The sequence below is a fragment of the Petaurus breviceps genome, unplaced genomic scaffold, assembly GCF_028583685.1.
Source record: "Petaurus breviceps papuanus isolate PSGF00001 unplaced genomic scaffold, PetGlider_PUasm1.0 178, whole genome shotgun sequence".
In the NCBI taxonomy this organism is placed as follows: Eukaryota; Metazoa; Chordata; class Mammalia; order Diprotodontia; family Petauridae; genus Petaurus; species Petaurus breviceps.
The window spans coordinates 24,255,251-24,266,060 of record NW_027185777.1 but is presented as its reverse complement, the minus strand read 5'-3'; the positions used below and the strand labels follow the sequence as shown (position 1 = coordinate 24,266,060).

Sequence of the window (10,810 nt, the reverse complement as noted above, 5' to 3'; positions counted from 1 at the left end):
TCATCTCAAAATCTTCTTTTCTCTAGGCTATAAACATTGCCAGTTCCTCTACTCCTTATGTGGCATGGTTTCAATATGCCTTCCTATTCTGGTTGACCTCTGCTGTATTAGCTCATGTTAATGTTACTGGTAAAATACAGAATTTAGCCACATGCAATACAGTCACACAGATGGTATTTCTTAAAGACAGGTCTTGAACCCAGGTCTTCAGGGATTTGAGCACTACTTTCTATCCATGTTGCTTCTATTTTTAAACCATTACTTAATCTGTCATTCTGATTTACTATATTTCAATCAAAGTTTAACATTTCCAGACAGTGCTAAGTAGTGAATAATTACCATGGTCAATCCTGATCATCCAAATTGATGGAAAGATAATAGATAACATAAAGGATTAAATAATCTCTTACACTTGGATTTTTAATTCACTATGCTTTCTAGCAATCAACTAGAGTTTATTAAGGGCCTATAGTGTATCTGACACTATGCTAGGGACAGTAAAAAATAAAATCCAAAGTGATGGATTAAGAATACTAACAACAGCTAGCAGTGGTAGCACTTGCCCCACCCATGCTGGTGAGTGGTGGCACAATGTCTCTGCTACTGGGGTAGCTGAGGCTGGTAGATTGCTTGAGTTTCAGCATTCTCAGGCATAATAGAGATAAAGCTGATAAAATGACCATGCTAAGGCCAGCACAATATGATGGGTCCCCAGGAGTGAAGGGCTACCCATAAGGAGAGGCAAACCAGCCCAGGTCAGAAATAGTCTTGGAGAAGGTGGTACCTGAACTGATGCGTGAAAGGAACTGAGGGTTCCAAGAGGCAGATGGGGGATATTCACCTTTTTAAAGATGCTTTTTCTCAAGTCAATATGAAAATTAGCTTTTGTTCCCTAAAGATACTCCAATTGATAGTGAGGGGCAAAGGGGAGGTGTGCCGGGGTTTAAGATTTTATGAGATGTATCCAATATCCTCCAACCTGCTCCACCCACAATCTAAGGGAGACTCTAGACTCAGAACGCAAAAAGTCCAAGACCAGGAGTTACCAATCACAATGACTGAGTCTATTTTGGGGGCTCAACTGGATGCATTTAGTCTCCTGTAAACACAGCATGAGATTCTCTTCTTTTTTCATCTTACCCCAGACCAGTAATATAGTTCCAATATTTAAAGACCCAAGAGAAAGAAAGAGCTTTCTCCACTCTATTATTTACAAAGGACAAGAATGATCTTTCTGAAATCTTTGCTTGGGAACAGAGCTGAAATTAGGTTGTCCTTTAGTGGTGAACTTAGAAGGAATGGACATTGCAGCTTGTCCTTTACCCATCCTCATCCATGCCCCACATGTTGCTGAGTAGACATAGCAAAAATAATAACAGTAACCATAATAAAAACAGTTGGGAATTATATATCACTTCAAGGTTTACAAAGCAATATATAGATACAGCTATAATCTCATTGGATCCTCACATCTTTGTGAAATAGATGCTAATGTTATCCCTATTTTATAGACTCCCACTGAGTCTGAGAAATTCGAAGTGTGTGCAGACAGCATCATCCAAAGCTTCTTCCCCTCCTCAGCTCCCTCTTATGCAGCCCTGTCCCACACCACATCAGTCAGTTCTTTGGGAATGTAGAAAACCCCTCGATTTCTAGGGGCACACTACCTTCCCCCTCCCCCAGAATTCTCTGCCGTTCCCCATCCTTGCTTCTGCCATAAAATTCTCCAGTTAAGGCTCTGCTACTGGCCCAGGCTCTTAATCCCTGCTCCTTATTCATAGTTCATATTCTCATAAAAGAAAGATACAGAGAAAACCAGAAAGGCAGAGATAGAGACCTAATAAAGCTACTCCTAGAGGATGGGGAGTATAGCTTCAATACAGCATTCATGGGGAGGTTAATGTGCGGCTTTTTTTTTTTCTTTTGTTGGCTCTACAAGCAAAAGTTGCTACCTTTCCAAGCCCTCCATGATCTCCTTTGAGGTACATGGCCCCTACTAGGAAACTCTGTGCTAATCCTAATAGTTAAAAAAGGCTCCCACATAGCAGCTAAGAAGCAATTTCTCTTTCCCCTGACGCATTGTAGTTGAGGGCAGTTAACTAAAATCATCAGACTTGTGCTACTTTATTGAATGGAAGCAAGAGTACCACCGAGGGAAGTTATTCAGAGCCTTTTGGATTTCCAACTTCCTTTCCTTGCATTCTTTTCATCAAGGTGACCCAGGCCAAGTACTTTTAGGTATACTTGGAGTATGGGCCTAACAGAGACAGCCCTATATCCAAGGCTTTCCCTCTGGGGAAGATATGAGCCTTCAGCAGCCTGCTGTCACCACAACAGCCAGACACCTTTCAAACAGCCCATGTGTGCTATTGCTTAGTGGTATTTTATCTACAACCCAGAAGAGATCAGCAGGAGAGGAAGTCAATGGAATGTGTGCTCTCAGTAACACTCCTGAAAATGATGAGCAAATTTATCTCTTGCTTGTGTTTCTCTAGGAGGTACTCTGGCAAATGTATGTGCCCTGAAAAATCCTGGAGGCAGTTAATTCTTTGACACCCCCAATAAATAATGAGGGAATACCTCCAAGAATGTCTTGTCTTATGATGACTCCAGACAATATGCCTGCTATGACATGATGAAAACAACCTCCAAAATGAGACCTGGGGCGTTTGATCTCTCTCTCAAAGAGCCCCTTATATTTGTAGCACTCAGTATTTCTCTTGCTCAAACTGGAACTGAACATTAAACATACATCTCTCCTTCAAGAAAGTGCCTGAATTATCAATAAAGGTGCTTAGATGAGCTGCCATATCAGCATGATGATATGGGGGAGCAAAGGGGTGGGGTCTTTCTTTGTCTCATGGAGTGCCAAGGTTCCTTGTCAAAGACACAGCCTTTCTTGGTCACCAAACAGGCAGATTAAAGAGAGCATTTCTACCCAATATCATGGCCTCCTCATTAGGAGGTAGGTAAAGTCAGGCATCAGAGCTTTGCCATCTTCCTTTTCTTCCTCACTCCCACCTTTCAGAATATCTCCAGGCAATCACAAGTGCTTAAATGCTTTCATTTATTGACTTCTAAGATACGATACCCCAGTGCCCATCCAGAGTATGTCATGCACACTGCAAAATCATAGCTGTAGGTCCATTCTATCTTCATCCCACCTACAATACTCACCTAGGAGAGAGACCTACCAAGTATACATAAAGGCATGGGTAGGGAGAGGGAAAACACTGCAGGGCACCTAAGAGGAAAGACCCTACTGGGGTATCACCCTGCTGTGGGGAGACAGAAACCCCAGAACCCCTGAGGCTGCTGCTAGGAAAGCAGGCCAGGCTAAGGAGGACTCATTTAAAGTGCTAGAAGGCCTTAGTAGCTTACATTTGTGGGTGAATAGAGCCAACCTTCATCTTTATTGTGGTAGGGGCTCAGGGTACAATCTCATCTCCTCAGGGATAGTCACTGCAAGGGAGGGACAGTCCATTCTGCTTAGAGTTCTGACTGTTTCCTTGGACTCTTCAAAATCTGGGAGCAGATGGGAGTTCACAGAAGGAAACAAGGAAACAGCATGGTATTTGAGAAAGGTAAGAGTGGGTGGGGAATTGAATCCCAAGTGAGGGAATGGAGACAGTAAGATTAGGGGAAAGATCAAGAATTGGAGATGGAAGAGGGTGGAAGAAATGATGATGATGATAACCATGGTGATGATGTCAACGTCAAGAGCCTTGGGGCAAAGGCCCAATCACCCAGGCCTAGTTACAGCTTTCTGCCAAAACCTAAAGAAATTAATGGAGGTAGACCACTAAGGGAAAACATTGTGAAACAAGAGAGTCAACGGTATACTTCAAATCACACTTTATATGCGATTGTTTCCTCTTCCTATAGATAGGACTAGATCTGGATGTGTTAGCAAACAGAGACAGCATGGTATAAAGAATAGAGAGCTGACTTTGGAGTCAGGAAGAACTGAGGTCAAGCCCCAATGTATACATGACCCTGGAGAAGTCTCTTAAAAGTTTAATTTGTGGAGAAGATTCTAGCCTGCTTTGGAAAGAAAGTCTTCTCATCTGGGAGTTCCCTCCCATTTCTAGCACTTTAGGTTAAGACTAGCCTTGATCAGCAGGGCCAATTTGAAATATAAAGCAACAGAGACCTGCTGGAATTCACTAACCAAAGGCAGACAAGCCCAGAAGGCCCAAAACAATGAAGAGCCAATTTGGCTCCCAAATCTAACACTGCTGTCCCATTCATAGATGAGAAAGACCCTCTATGGAGCATCATCTGCCCAAAAAAGGCACATCCTTCCAAAGTCCTCCAAGTTTTCTTCTCCACCTCCTAATGCCAGCTCATCTAACAGGATACTGGCTTGTGAAACTATTCAAGCATTTTAAATTCAAGTAGCACATTTGGAAGGATAACCTTCCTGAACAGGCCAGAGGATAACTTTTTTTTTTTCTTTTTAAGCAAAAATCTGAAGAGTTACTGTATATGCTTTATGGGCAGCTCATTTAAAAAAAAATGTTGGCCACTCCCATAAAATAACAAATATGCTAGTATCCTACCCTGTGACTTTGAAGGTCAAAGAATAGGTCTTAGGAAAAACACGCTCAGAAACTGTGGTGGCATTTCAGTCTATTTTATGAAGGAGTAGAAAAAGGTCAGGTTTTTTTAAAAGTTCTTTGTCTTCATTATTATAGTGTTTATACAACAAATAACCACCCAGCACCCTTCCTTATTCATGTCACTTGGTAAAGAGAGGTCTGCCTTCCTCTCTGTTGCCAATAAAATGTATTAAAAAGAAAATAAGCAAGGTCAAACTTTCTCATAGTCACAGGAAATGAGAAACCACAAACAAACCATTTTAAGATCCTTTTTTAAAGATTGAGTCAGACTTTATTTTTCCTGATAGAATATTGGGTAGGGGGGGTGGAATGGGAAAGAGGAAGCAGAGATAGGGAACCACTATACTTAGTTCACATTTCTCCTTCTCAAATTAAATAGAACTCCTACCAACAAGTCAATGTCACCATGATTCAATGGCCTACCACCTCCCTGCTCAGCCTCAGCAAAAGACAATCCAAATAGAATTCTCCCACTCGGAATGAGATTTTATTGTGTCAATTAGCCCAGTAAAGAAACCTAACCTGACTGAGTACCCACAGACAAAAGAAGACAAGACTGGTGAATCACAATAGGGAAGAAAAACCCTGAGAAGAAGCAGAGTTTTGTAGATCACCCTGCTCCAGGGTACCCATTTGATTTTTGCCATTTTTTTCCCATCTTTTTACGTACAGAACTATCCTCCTCTTTGAGAAGATTGAAACTTCCCCGGAATCCAGAGCCACCCCCTATTCCCACCATCTAGGTATTAATAATAATAATAATCAGCAAGGCTTGGGAATTTGATACTCATTGATAATGAAAAGAAACTCTAAAGAAGGGAGAGGGAAGGGGTTATTGTTAAATCACTACTTTATGGAAAATCTTCCAGAAACCAAATTTGGTTGACTTTCCCCAGAGCAGCTATCTACTCAACTGCAAGACAGGAATGAGGACTATCCTGATTTCTGTTCATGGGCCCAGGCCTCCCGGCTGTACAACTTTTAGTCCATACCCATGAAATGCTAATCAGAAAATATGGCTTAGACATGCCACAGGCAGCTGGCTGGGATTTCTCACCAGACCCTCAGGTCACAGCTTAGAGAAAAGGGAAAGGGGTGAGGTTGCCAAATTTCTTTCCAGGGATTATCATATTATCCTCAATGATATTTATCAGTAATGTAAATCATAAGGTAAGATGCAGAGTGAACTTTCTGGGTTTATACATCTCAAAGATCAGCCCCAACCACTGCCACCACCAAAAGCATAACCCAAATGTAAATCATCTGCTCTCAAAGCATAGACTAGCCTTAATTAATAAAATAATCAATCCAATTTGAGGCTTAGAAATTCAGAGTTGAAAGAAAATCATTTAGCTGCATTTTATAATAGGTTTAATTGGTATTTAATAAAACATCTGTTTAGAATTACGGCAGTGATCATGAAATCAATTCAGGAGAAAGTGACGGTGAACAGAACTCAAGTCTGGGTCCTCAGTGAGCAGTTACATGGGCTATTTTTCCTATCTGGAGGTTATGTTAGCAGGGGAAAGGAAAGACATGGTTTGGTAAATGATATATTCCCTACTTAAAGGCAAAGATCAACTACCACCTCCTTCATTAAGACCTGACTGATTCAACCTTGCCCCCAATTAGTATAGTATAAAGGGCAGTGATTTGGAGACAGAAGAGCTGTGTTTGAATCCTGACTCCACTGCTTACGAGTGATGTGACCCCAATCTCTCTAAATGTATAATAAGGATAATAACATTTCTACAACCCATCTTAAATGGTGGTTGTCAATGAAATGTGTCACAGACCTTACACTGCTATTTAGAGATGAGCTGCTATTGGGGATACTCAGGACATCTTCCTTACGCATTTGTCATATTCTTTGTTGTTCAATCTTTTTCAGTCATGCCTGACTCTTCATGACCCCATTTAGGGTTTTCTTAGCGCTGGTTATTTTCTCCTCAAGTTCATTTTACAGATGAGGAAACTGAGGCAAACAGGGTTAGGTGACTTGCCCAGGGTCACACAGCTAGTGTCAGAGGCCAGATTTGAACTCAGGCCTTCCTGACTCCAACCCCAATGCTCTATATCCATTGCACCATCCAGCTGCCCTTGTCATATTCTACTTTTGCATTATGGTTACATGTAGACATTTCTTTTCTCCTCTACTCAATTATAAACTTTCTCAATGAGGAGAAAAATGACTTATCCATCTTTGTATCTTCCCCAAAGCTTAGCACAGGACCTGGCACATGGCAAGCACTTACTGATAGTGGCAACACGGAGAAACAGAGCATTGGATTTAGAATCGGTCAGACCCGGGTTCAAATCCTACCTCAGACACTTACTGGCTGTGACATTACCCACAAAGAGAGTGGAACCAAAGGATCAGTGGAAGTCGACTAATGAAGACCAAGAGGGTAGCACCATATAGCTCAGTGGTTATGCCTGAGCACCTTCTGATATTGAGTGGTGTCCAGGATTGAGTTCTCATTTGCCACCACCTACTCTAGGTCTGACTACTTACCAGAACTAGATGCTGGTCACAATGGCCTGTGGAATCAAAAATGAATGAATAAATACTAGAGGACCATGAAATAGGACCTTGATTCAATCATTTCAGAATGAAATGTTCTTTTTTTTTTTTTACTTCTGTCATAAAGGCTAATAGATTGTTTGTTTTTCCCCTCTCAGCAAGAGACTTTGTAGTGGCCTTGTGCAAATGATAGCAGATGTCATTATCTATAAAATGCAAAGATAAAGCCCCTCTAGTTACCACTGGGCATAAGCATAACAAGTAAAGACATGAAGACTGGGTTCTGGGAACTAGAAGAGATCTGAGAAAACATTTAGTCCAACCCTTTCATCTTACAGGTGAAGAATCTGACACTCCAAACAGTGTAGTGGATGGCTTATATTTAGAAATGAGGATGGATGGTCATCACTACTTAGAGCATTTATCTGACTATTGCTTCAGACACTGACTCGTAGACTCACAATCTTCCAACATAATTTCTAACTGGGTTCTTCTGTACCGAAAGGCAAATATATCATGCAACCCACAGCAAATGTACTCAAGGCCTCTGGGATGAATGAAAGAATTGCCATATGGAATAAATAGAAAGACTAGCTTCCTGAAAATTGAAGTGAGTTTTGTAAATGCAGTATAGCTGAGAATGGATGGTCTAAAATGGGAACTATCCCAATAAAAACAGGAACACCTGGTATTCCTGGGAAAGGGAAAGAAGGGAGTCAGAGAGAATACTCAATCTAGCCTTGACCCCTCCTGCCAGAATTCTACCTTCCTCTCCCTTCCAGCCAATATCTTATCCCCACTCCACCAGCCTACAACACCACTATTCCCTGTTCCCATATCAAAGTCCTTTTATGTCCCTACAAATATGAATCCATATGCAAAAAAACATATGCAGTATGAACAGCCAAAGATTGATATATTGTCAGTTATGGAATATACCCTAGATTTCTCAGTTGGGTTTTCCACGTAAATGTTTTGGGAATTGGGCAGGGGGTTTTTTCGGGGGGGGGAGGAGAAATAGGCAATGAAGCAGAAATAATCTGCACTAAATATTTTCTATTCAGAATCTCTCAGGCATATCAGAATTCCCTTTGCTTTGACAAGAAACAACTTGTTGTCTTCTTTGGTTCATCTTATTATTTGATAAATTCTGTCTGCTACTTCTTTTCTCCTGCAAAGTGGTCCCAGTTCCCCTTTTCACCCATGCCTATGTTTTTAAAGGCACAGACTATTAACCTAACAAAGTCATATTTAAAATGCATCTGTAATGAATGAAAGAAGGGTTCTGAAATATAAATTCTGTAAATAAAAGTGTCAGGCTTCTAATAAAACAAGATGGATTTATTTTTCTTTTGTATATCTGCCATACCATTCACTTCCATCGTTAACAACCTATTGCAGAACAGCAGGATTCATGATGTTCCTAGCATAAAACATTAGCCTAATTCCCAACTTAAAATGATTTAACTCTCCTGCAGATGTCCTGAGCAGATGAAGGGTCTGTTCAGAGGCTTTCAACAGATTAGCTATAGTCGTGGTTCCTAAGTAGGCAGGAGCCTTTGAATGCCAAAGGCAGGTTATTTAAGAGCAAGTACAGAAATGAACCAGCACCAAATGGATTAAAAAATCCTGTCCCAATGTGTATAACTACAATAGAGCGACTTTATAAGATGGCTTGTTATTTCCCAGCTGTAGATATGACAAAGGGCATATCATATCCTCATAACCATATGCAGGGAAAGTTTGATATAAGACAGGATATAAGGTGAGTGTTAGTCTTGTTATCACCTCTTCCCTCCCCTTCTTTCTTAAATTCGTGCGCGCACACACACACACACACACACACACACACGCGTGCACCATGCATGCACTCTAAAGAAATAATAGAGTTCATCCCAAGGTCTGTATTGGGAGCCTAATACCTCCAGCTTTTGTTTCTATATTCAAAAATGTTCAAGTTGTTAGAAAATTATATTACTACATCAAAAGATCACAGCATTACCAATCTAAAGCCAGATGGGTCTTCATCTGAATTATATATATATATATACATATATATATATATATATATATATATATATAATTCAAACCTTTTATTTTATAGATAAGGAAACTGAGACCCATTGAGGTTGAATGATTACCCTAACCTCAAACAGGTAGTAAAAGCTAGACAGAATTTGAATCCAGGTTAGCCACCACAAATTATAAAGCCTAAAAAGTGAAGGGAGTCTAGCATTACTGTATCTTGAATTATATCAATAATCACCAAGACTATCAAGTACTAGTTAGGAAACAGAAAATTGAACCAGCAGACCAGTCAAGATGGTGAAAAAATGGAGGAAGCATAGCTAATTTCACTCCCACAATTACTCCACCTGTGGTCTAGAAAATTCCCCAGACCAAATCCTAATCAGGATATCAAAAGGGAAAAAAAAATCACAGTGAGTCATTTTTTTCCCATCCCAGGGCAGCATAGAAAGACAGAGCTCTGCAGACACTGGAGTCTAGCCAGGAAGTACAGTCAGAATATTACAATGCAAGGACTGAAAAAGTCAATGACAGTTCATCAGGGCAAGAAGAGGTCCCTGAGCTGGTATAGAATGTCTTGCGCTTGTGTAGGAGCAGCAGCAGATGCCAGCTGATTGCTCTGTCGCTTACTACCAGTGCTGAGTCACAAATCCAAAAGGCAGAGAGGAGGGACCCTGCATCCAGGCCTGGCAATCCAGAACAAGGAGAGATCAAGTGTCCTTTTAAAGCCAGGTCAGGACAGGAAAGTATGAAGAAGACAGAAAGTGGGAAGATTTACTGATAACCTTGAACTGGTCAAGTTAAATGGCACCTATCTAGAGGGCCTCTTTGAGACCTCCCTGGACACAAACACATTCAACAGGATTTTTCCTATTGGCCTCCATACCCCATAACAACCTGGTAAATATTTGAAAATAGTAATCCTATCCTAAATTTTCCTTTCTTTAAGTAAAAAACCCTCAATCAATCCTTTTGGCCCTTTAGAACCAGAAGGTCAGAACAGGAGAGTACAAGGAAAAGAGAAGATTAATTGAATAACTTTGAACTGGTCAAGTTAAAAGGTACCATTCTATAGAATGACATAATCTGAAGGCCCTCCACCATCCTGCTTTTCTTCCTCTGAATACTCTCCAGGTGGATTGAAACCAGATGGCAAAGAGCCTTTAATGCCCACCTGAGAAGTTTGGGGTTTTACCACGGAGAAGTCACTGAAGCTCGACCCAAACTCTTTTCCCCTATGTCTTTCTTTGCAAATTAAACAGTTAAAAAGTGACTTAGTGAAAAGAGAGGTCACCAGTAAGTGAAGGAAGGAAGGAAGCCAGCGGTCTTCTTCCCTAGGAATACACTTGACCATATGCATAATAGCCTGGGGATTATCAGAAACTGCCTCTTGACCCCTTCTCTGTATGACGTGAATACTGAAGAAGAGGAATTTAGGAAAGGCCCATTTTCAAATTCTCCATAGGTATTTGGGGAAATAGAGGCCATGCAAATTCCCAGTAATGATAAAAAAAAAAAAAAACAACCAAATGCACAAATGGGGAAGAGGAGCCTAAATGGAAACAAAAGATAACCATTTAAATCCTGGGTACTATGAAGTTTGGGCCTCAGTTTCCTTATTTGTAAAATAAGATCA

General features: G+C 40.7%; 1 pseudogene; it reads left to right on the top strand.

Annotated features, from left to right (window-relative positions):
* Positions 1-3,661: 3,661 nt before the first annotated feature.
* The window catches only part of LOC138159837 (large ribosomal subunit protein mL65 pseudogene), an 11,055-nt pseudogene continuing 3,906 nt past the window's right edge, over positions 3,662-10,810 (top strand).